The sequence below is a fragment of the Miscanthus floridulus genome, chromosome 6 (genome assembly GCF_019320115.1).
Source record: "Miscanthus floridulus cultivar M001 chromosome 6, ASM1932011v1, whole genome shotgun sequence".
In the NCBI taxonomy this organism is placed as follows: domain Eukaryota; kingdom Viridiplantae; phylum Streptophyta; class Magnoliopsida; order Poales; family Poaceae; genus Miscanthus; species Miscanthus floridulus.
In genome coordinates this window covers 84770228-84778577 of record NC_089585.1, presented here as the reverse complement: position 1 = coordinate 84778577, position 8350 = coordinate 84770228, and the positions used below count along the sequence as shown (strand labels likewise).

At 41.6% G+C, this 8350-nt stretch overlaps 1 pseudogene; it reads right to left on the bottom strand.

Moving 5' to 3' along the window:
• Positions 1–1787: 1787 nt before the first annotated feature.
• Positions 1788–6738, bottom strand: LOC136458509 (probable protein phosphatase 2C 7; annotated as a pseudogene).
• Positions 6739–8350: the final 1612 nt, after the last annotated feature.

The following is an 8350-nucleotide window of genomic DNA, read 5'->3' as shown; positions in this document are numbered from 1 at the left end:
TGGAGCAAACTTTATTCACATATGATCGAGAGTTGGAAGTGAATGGAGGGTCAAATACTGACCGGACGCTGGCTTCGGTGTGACCGGACGCTGGCGTAGAGTCCGGTCAGTTCATTTGACTGAGGTGAAATCGTTCGATGTGACCAGACGCTGGAAGGTCAAGTGACCGGACGCTGAGAGCCAGTGTCCGGTCGTTTTCAGTAAGGTTTCAGAGAGGGTAAATCGTGACCGGACGCTGCAGCGTCCGGTCACACTGTGAACACTGGAGTTCGGGGTGTACTGACCGGAGCGTCCGGTCAACATGACCGGAGCATCCGGTCACCCCGCAAAGGTATATAACGGTTCGTTTTTCAGCCCATGTTTTAAATAGATGTTTCACTCGTGTGTGGAGTCACTTTTGCTCATTCCAACAGCTAAGAAACACCTTAGAGAGTGCCAAAAAGAGTAAGGTCCTAGTGAGGTGATTGAGATTTGAGAATTCAAAGAGAGACCTCATTAGTGAAGATCAAGAGTAGCAAAGTGTGCATCCACCTTCTCATTAGGCTTGTCGTGGTCAAGTGAGAGTTCGTGCTTGTTACTCTTGGTGATCGCCATCACCTAGATGGCTTGGTGGTGATTGGGAGTTCGGTGATCACCCGACGAAGCTTGTGGGTGACCCAACTCACGTTGTGAACGGTTGTGGGTGATTCACCGCGACGAAGTGTTGAAGAATCAACCCGTAGAAAGCACTTGATCCTTGCGCGGATCAAGGGGGAGCTACACCCTTGCGCGGGTGCTCCAACGAGGACTAGTGGGGAGTGGCGACTCTCCGATACCTCGACAAAACATCGTCGCGTCCTTTCCTGTCTATTTACTTTGAGCATTTACTTTGAGCATTTACTTTTTGCAATTCAATTCATGTCTTTATATTCTTAGAATTACCATGCTAGAGTGGGATTAAAACTTAGGTTGTAAGTCTTTTATGCGGTAGAACACTTAGAAACACTTTTTAGGCACAAGGTGTTAATTGGGCTAACCATATGACTTAATTATTACGAAGAAATTTAGAATTAGCCCAATTCACCCCTCCTCTTAGGCATCTTGATCCTTTCAGTTTAAAATGAATGGTCAAAGTCTATGTTTGACTTAGAACAAAGCTATTATGTCATGTAAAAAAGAACAACGGGAATATACATTCAGCTACCTCACACAACTTTATGTTGAAAATGTGGCAAGTTAACATTAATGGCAGACAAATTAGGGCCCTCTTTGGCACATCTTATGGGTCTTGAGCTTCTCCACTTTTTTTTTTTACACGGCACAAACAGCTCAATAAAATAAACATTGTCAGTGAAGTCGAAGCCACGCACAACTGTGCCAAAGAGGGCTAAAATGTGTCTACAACAGGAGACGCAGCCGCAGGGCTAAAATTGATTGTGAAAAACACTAGCTATCTTCTCTAGAGGAGAATATACTGTGGGGAGATACAACACAAGCACGCAATGCAGCTTGCAAACTGCAGTTGAAGGTCAGGAACCATTTCTCATCTTATTGTGTCAGTTTAAGAAGGGCACTAACTTTTAAATCAATCAAAAGGGCTACGCTCCAGCAATCAGGAGTCGCGAAAAACAGAGCTTACAGCAGATCAAAAAGGAAGTTTTTTTTTTCGCAACAGAAGGGATCGAAAATGAAGTAATATCAACCAAGATCGAAAACGAAGTAATATCAACATGGGTGCTCAGGGTCCAGTGTGCACGAAGCAGTGCCTGAGCATCCAAACAACATACTCAATAGATTACGCAAAAAAGCTAATCAACTGGGGGAGCCGAAACAAACAAAATCAGCAAAGCGGGACTATATTAAACGAACAAATATAATAGACAACCAATGATGAGGCCATACTTGAGAGCCGCAGCAATGACAGCAAATCTGGAATAATTAAAAATGAATGACAGAAGTCAACTCTGATTGGTTGACGTGAGAGAACCATCAACCATCTTATCGTGGCAAAATTCTACAACAATGCATGTAATGTTGTCGTTGCTCCCACGCCTGAAGGCGATCTCCGTAAGCTTCCGGGCTGCAGCCTCAGGGCTATCCTCGTCCTTCACAAATGCAACAGCATGCTGGAACAACCATATGCACCAATCAGCACAAACAAGGAAAGAAACAGTAGTGAGTGAAGCTTCTGCTGACTCTTAGTTTTGTTATATGTGCACAAGAAAAAATTGTGTCAAGGAAAACATCACTGCATGTCTACACGACTAGAGAAAGTATTGTGATCCACACATCCATGCATTTTTCTTTTCTGAAATACAAACACATGCCAGGAGCTTATGCCAGGTATGCATGCATTTTCGTGAGCATTTAATGGTTGAATAAGCAATAACCAGTGGAGGCACTACTATCAATTTGTCCCTAGATCAGTAAATCTTTTCCATGTAAGCTTACTAATCAGTTTCAAGAAAACTTTCTAGCTAGCAAAATCCAATATGAATGTCATTGATTGCTGATAACTTCAGGCTTCATTTTTTTACAATAATTTTGCAAACGAACATACTCCCAATCCAAGCTAAAGATAAATTGGATGTGTTCAAACTAAAGCACCTACACATTAGAACTTGACATAGCTTAGCAAGTTTTGGTGCTTAACCAAAGTACTTTCAACAGCAGCACCTAAACAATTATCATTGAAATATAATGCATATGCAGAAGTCACATTTCATCGTCAATATTTATGTGTCTGTGCTGCATATGAAACTACTTATATATCTTTTTCAAAGAAAGCATAACAGGGATATTACTCAAAAGAAATAACGCAGATACGTGTACCAAATTTGGTATATGGCATACTAACCTCATTTGGCACCACATCCCAGAGCCCATCACTAGCCAAAATAAGAAACTCCACATCACCATCTATTTCTAGATCCTGACAAGAAGTTTCCAAGTAAGTACACTGCCTTGTGATTAAGTGCATTAATGTCGTCAAATATCGCATTACAGAGGTTCTATTGTATTTCCCCCCTTGCAATGGATGAAATACAAAGTTTATGAGCGTCAAGAGAAACCTGAATCTCAGGGTCTGCAACAACGAACTGCTTCAACAAACGATTGCCAAATGCCCTAGACATTGCAAGTATACCACCTACCCTCCATGTTCCTGCAAAGTACATTTACCATTATCATCCAAAACATCATTGGATGAACCTCTTGTGATGTAGATGTAATTGAATTTCAACCAAGTAGACATAAACTGTGATGACTTTGGCAGAAAGATACACCCGCATTAAACCAAGTACCCAATGAGCCCAGCAATTGTTATGATCAATTTGACTTACCAGACCAAACAACAACTCCTCCAGCATCCTCAATCCGTTTCTGCTCATCACTTCTGTTTGGTTTATGGTCATCAGAGAGTGCAATAGCTGCAAATAAGAGTGACCAAATTGCTTTAACGACAAGCCAACACATCCTAAGATGCATTCAGTAAATAGAAAATACATATTAGTCAAAACAAGATAAAATTGGGAGTGTTTCTTTGAGCAAATATACAGTTTCATACTCCCTCCGTTCCAAATTATAAGACGTTTTGGCTTTTCTAGATACATAGCTATTGTTATGCACTTAGATATACAGTATGTCTAGATACATAATAAAAGCAATGTACCTAAAAAAGCCAAAACATCTTATAATTTGGAATCAAGGGAGTACAGTTCAAATATTCAAGTTTAAAATATAAGTATGGAAACATAACGTTTCCAGCTTTTACGACACCAACCCACCGTACAATACAATTATGACTAACAACTTGATATAGATTAGTCGCTCCCCTTTTTTACCAAATGAACAAGAATAAAAGGAAGGTAGATGATTCTTTTCTGGAGGAAAAGAATACAGCACAAACTTGTTCCATACTTGAATATGTTGTCATAATAATTTTTTTGGGCGGATTTAAAAATATCTCCCACAAGTTAGGTTTTGTCAAAAAAAAATCACCTTAAATCCACAAAACAAACAATGAAAGACTTGAAAGCCATATGTGCAGCCAAATCCATCCTAACCCCAGTTTAGCTCTTCACAAACTAACGTATACGCATGTGCTTCCATCATGTCGTGCTTAGATGAACCATTTCCACTGGAAGGTCTGCAGAGCGCAGACATGTTTATTTCTCGTCGAGAGACATTGGAGCCTTCAGTGCTTGTTCACCTATCTAACCGGCACTGGGGTGGGAAGCGAATGTGTGGTTTCGCAGTTTCATTTCTTCGTTTGGGTCGGCTTATGTCTTGTCAACAACCACCCACCCCTTTTTTTTCTTCTTGTCAGCGTGCGTTGCACACTGGACTGTATTTAACTGTAAGGTACTGTATTCTTTTTTAGTCGCTCCTTATCTTAATGATGAAACACATGAACAGCATACGTTCTCAAAAAGAAAAGAAAATAGCTCATACGGCCCAGCTGTGAGGACTATTTTCTTAGGGTAGTATAGGCAATGGCTATTCGAAAATAGCCCATAGGACCCTGTTGCCACGCCGGTTAATTTGCGAGGTGGTTGAGAACCCCACTACCATGTGGGGGTGGTTTTGACATTTTCCAAATGCCCAGGTTAATCTGGATTCTAAAATACACTTCATCTGGGTCATGATACAGGTCAGTGATAAAATATGCGGTCAAATGTTTTCCGCCTTTTGGACATCCCTCTTATATGACATCTTTTTACAATGAAATCAGGGCAGGAATCATGATGGGCAACCGATCAAAACATATGTTCATAACTGATTGATTAGTAAGGTATCAAGTGATACTGAGTAGTTAGTATACACTATTATCATTTTTTTATGGCAAGTGTCATGAACATGCAAGTTTGCTGTACAATATTAACTGACTAGTGAAGCGATAGAATTTAAGAAAAACAGAACCTTTGCCTGCCTTTGACATTACAGCCCTTGAATCACCAACATTTGCCACATACAGATGGTTGCCAATCAAAACTGCTGTTGATGCAGTCGACCCAACTTGAATATTGCCTTCAGCATCCAAGAAATCCGCGTCAGTTTTTTTATAGGACTCGCCTGCAAAATTACCATTTGTAAGATCTTGTTCACTACTAAATGCACTGCATTATTTTTAAGTAAGGACCTAGGAGAAAACATCATACTCATTGCAGACTTAGTATCACCAATGAACGCTGGATGTTTAAGGAGGTTTTCAAATAAGTGATTGTTTCAAATACCCAGCAGCACGGGTACCTCCATGACCTGTGATGACAAATGGTGTTAGGTTAATTAAACTGAGCAAATAAGGTGTTCGAAAAGTGAATGCCTCACCATCAAATACTCCAAAAAAGTTTATTTGTTTATCATCAATTCTAGAAGATTTTATGTCATAGAAGTCTTCCATGGTTGCCCTTCTACCTCTAATGCTTGAGTATCCACAATTTAAACTTCCATCCTCACTGCAAGCACAGATGTTCACAAGGACAACAACTAAAAGAGTTATTGACAAAGAAATAGGTTTGCCGCTGGCATGCGTTCTCAGGTAAAAACTATTTATAGGGTCTCTAAATGGAAGAGGAGCATCTTCCAGTGACCTAGTAATCTACGGATGCTTATGGGTTTAGGGTCTCTAAATGGAAGAGGAGCATCTTCCATGCATACTTGCAATCACTCCTAGTCCTATGGTGAGGCAACTGCTATGTATGACAATGCAAGCTCTGTAAATTAACAAGATAACATATGAACTGATTGCCTGCCGAATACAGTAAATGATTTCAGAACAGGTTGCCATCATCCTTGTTCATACAGTCTAGTTACAAAGAGAAGTATACAAATAACTGTTGTTATACCAGCGAATCAATAAGAAACTCTTATCAATCTAATTAAGGAGGTGCTCATATGGTCATATATGCTACAAGTTAGTTGAACGCTTGAACTCGATTAATAAACACCATATACTTCGAGTTATATAGCTAAATAAAACGAGGGAACTCGAATAAGTAAGTTTCTCACAGAACCTAAGCGTCTCATAGGAAAATGTCTCAATTGTAACTGAGTGGAGACTAAAATTTGCAAACTAAAAACAGCATTAGCAATAGAGCGCACATGATCCAGGAGGCGTTACCTCTTCCACCCGCCGGATACATCGGGCACCACCTCGTTCTCCCTCTCGCTCTCCTTTTGCGCCGCCGCGAGGGCTGCCACGAGGGTCGCCTCCCCCGCTTCCCTCACCCTGGCATTCGCCCTCTGGAGGGCTGCAAGGATTCGGTAGGGCTTCAGCGGGTGCCGCACGCCGAGCCCCTTGCGGCTCCTGGGCCTCGGAGGCCGCGCCGCCCTCGCCCTCGCCCTAGCCACAGCCGCAGGGCTTGGGGCCGCAGACGCCGCGCTGGGGCCCTCCTGCTCCTTCACGCCGCCATCGCACGCCATCTAACTCGTCGCCTAGGAGCGGCGGCGGCGGCAGCACGTGGAAATAACCTCTCGTCTCGGATAAAAAAATTCCAAAAACGGAAACCGATTGGCTCGGGCAATGCGGGTCCGCCACGCGCGACCTGGATCCGATGGAGCGGAACCTAAGGCCGGAACAGGAGGGAGAGGGCGCGCGGGCGGCAGCGTCAGGCGGCGGCGGCGGCGACCTAAAAGGCTGCAGATTCCCGTAGAGGGGGAGAGCGCGCTAGGCGGCCGGTAAGCGCGCGCGTGGCGTGGGTGAACTGGACTTGGGTGGCGTCGGCATTGGGGATGGGAGGAGGCGATCGAAGGGAGGCGAAGCGGGTTCACTTCGATGACCAGTGGGACCATGTAACCGAGGCTCAGCTGTCAGTGATGCGGGTGCCCCGTGGGACCGGCTTCGAGTCCTGAGCGCGATGTTCGAGCAGGTGCGAGAGGCGGTATCCAATGTGAGTCAGATGGTTCCATCGTAGGCTTGCATTACATAGCCTTGGACTGAGGCCCAATCTAGGCTTCCACGAATCCATGGTTCGACTAATTTCCGTTCTAAATAAATTAGGCCTTCTTCGTTTGTTAAATATTGAAAAGGAAAAAGTCCATTTCATCTCCTAAACTACTCTCGAAGTTTAGCTTTTCTCCTTGAACTTGAAAACCGAGTAAATAACATCCTCAACTTTTAAAATTGTTCATTTTATCTCCCTGATCCGGTCATAGGTGGTTTTCAAAGACGGTTTTGTTTTTTTCTTTTTTTTATTTTGGTTGAATATTTAAAAAATCTTAATAAATCACAGAAAATTATTAAAATAGAAAATCCAATTTTGTTGGACTCCACATGAGTAGATGTACACAACAAACATATAATACAATATGCTTTAGTATAAAGTTTTTGCTGTAGCTTTAGATCTATGCTTTTCTTTAATTAATTCATAATTATAATTTCTATGATCCAATTGTGGTGAAAATTTTATGGTGGTATAACTATTGTATGCTTTAACTGTAGTAAAAATTTCATACTCATTACTATTTTTACACACTTTTAACTATTTTAAAACTATTTAACAAGCATAAAACTAAATAAATCTATAACTCAGTTATACATGATCTAATGAGCATAGAATTTTTACTAAAGTTCAATCATATAATAATTATCGCACCATAAAAATTTCACCACAATTGGACCATAGAAATTGTAGCTTTGAATTAATTACAGAAAAGTATAGATCTAAAGTTACAACAAAAACTTTGTACTAAGGCATACCATATTATATATTCATTGTGTAGATCTACTCACGTGGAGTCCAACAAAATTAAATTTTCCATTTTATGATTTTTATGTGATTTACTATGATTTTTTAAAAATTAGCCAAAATAAATAAAAAAGAAAAAGACAAAACCGCCTTTGAAAACCACCTAAAACCGGGTCAGGGAGGTAAAATAAACGGTTTAAAAAGTTGAGGGAGGTGATTTACCCAGTTTTGAAGTTTAGGGAGGAAAACTAGACTTTGAGGATAGTTCGGTGAGGTAAAATGCACTTTTTCCATGTTGAAACCAGGACTGTTTTTCTTCCTGCCCCGGATTGAGTGGATCTAGTGATTCATGAAAACCTAGCCTAACTCCGAGCCTGGCTCGGAGGGAGTGGTTGCGCTCCGGGCCGTAAAGGGAGTGGAAAGTCAGTCCCAGACTGTTTACTTTCCGGGCCTACCCAAACCGAATAGTGATTTCATCATCGAAATGTTTTCAAAATAGGCCGCTTCGATCCACCTGGAATGGCCCCTGGAATGGGTCATTCTAAGGCAACCAAATGGACCCTTAATAAGATGTTTGTATAGCAAACGTGACGTATCTAAAATAACTCAAAATGGCGAATTGAGCGTAGCTCAGCTGGTTGGATTCCTTGTGGTGAAACTTGTCCACCTGGGTTCAAGTCCCT